The sequence below is a fragment of the Pristiophorus japonicus genome, unplaced genomic scaffold (genome assembly GCF_044704955.1).
Source record: "Pristiophorus japonicus isolate sPriJap1 unplaced genomic scaffold, sPriJap1.hap1 HAP1_SCAFFOLD_219, whole genome shotgun sequence".
Classification (NCBI taxonomy): domain Eukaryota; kingdom Metazoa; phylum Chordata; class Chondrichthyes; family Pristiophoridae; genus Pristiophorus; species Pristiophorus japonicus.
The window spans coordinates 498,950-500,469 of NW_027251897.1; the positions used below are offsets into that span (position 1 = coordinate 498,950).

The window sequence follows — 1,520 nt, forward strand, 5'->3', positions numbered from 1 at the left end:
CGGATTGTTTTGCAGACGTACAGTCAATACTTCAATAACTGAACTGTAATAATTTCAGGAGCTTTCATCATAGATGATATTTTACACCCAATCTGACTTAACACACTCTGAATTTTTGAAATTGGTTTCAAATGTTCATTGCTCAGAAGACAAGGAACCTGGGGTACTTTTTTCAATTTATTTCACAGCAAATATATTCTAAAATGATGATTCTGCCCGGGCTCAAACCAGGGCCCTTTCGTGTGTGAGACGAACGTGATAACCACTACACTACAGAAACCACTGTTGAACTTAGTGCCCAGAGAGAAGTGTTAAGCCAGAAGGTGTAATTCTGAATCCCTTACCGAAGCTGCACAAGTCAAAAATGTTCCTTTCAAAGTCGTCAAACTCCCAAATTAACGCACCCCCCGAATCTTCTGGATCAGAAAGCTCCAGTTGTGCCGACTCAATCCATAAATCTGACTTTACTTATCCTGTATTTTAGGAGATTGGTTTAAAATGTTCATTGCTCATAAGACACGGAACCTGGGGCTACTTTTGTTCAATGTATTTCACAGCAAATATATTCTAAAATAAAGCACGCGCCCAGGCTCAAACCAGGGACATTTCATGTGGGAGGTGAACATGATAACGGCTACACTACGTAAACCTTTCCTTAACCCAGCCCCCGGTTCGTCATTTGTACCACAATTAAACCCAATGAGATCGGGATAAAAGTTCCTCACATGCTCATGGCAAAATAAATGGTAAAAGATTTACAAAATAATTTATGTATTAATTAATGATGTTCAAGTCAATGATTCTTATTTTTTATACATGATTTGCATATAGATCTGTAAAATAAATGAACTCTTTTTTTTATAAGGTTTTGAATTAAAAGTACAACTTCCCAGGGTGGGAATTGAACCCAGGACACAACGTTGAGAGCATGGAAACATTACCACTCGACAACCAGGGACCAATATACCGTTTTACTGCTGCATCATTATAGTTCATGACATTATTGTCATTTTCAGTTCACTTGATTCACACCGAAACAGATTGTAACTGTTGTGTATGCATGCATGTTTACTGTGTGACGTCTGCAACACTGCTGTGCAACACTGAATGTACTCTTACACTGTACACACCTTACCTACACCAGAGAATGCTGCTGCTTGAGACCGAAAGGTTACATGCAACCCAGTATATAAAGGAGCTCACAGCATGTTGTCCTCACTCGATGAGCTTCAAATAACGGACTGCGGGTCTGCACAGTTTAAGTATCATACCCTGCCTCGTGGGGTCATTACTCAAGGTGCCTAAATGCACTACAGTAAACGCCACTTGAAATCACATTCAAATGATTCACTGAATCCACCCCTTGTACCACCGCAACACAGGTTTGATTCTTGGTCAGGGAGATAATATTTACAACACAGTTTTCAAACTAATAGCCCAATATAAATGTCAACATGCAGCTAATGTAAAAAAATGAATTCATTTAATCACGTTCAATTAACCGATAACTTTCTTTTGCT

The 1,520-nt window shown here is 38.9% G+C and overlaps 1 non-coding gene across 1 annotated transcript; it reads right to left on the minus strand.

Moving 5' to 3' along the window:
* Positions 1 to 207: 207 nt before the first annotated feature.
* trnav-cac (transfer RNA valine (anticodon CAC)) lies at positions 208 to 281 on the minus strand. Its single transcript has one exon. It is a non-coding gene; the product is annotated as a tRNA-Val (tRNA).
* Positions 282 to 1,520: the final 1,239 nt, after the last annotated feature.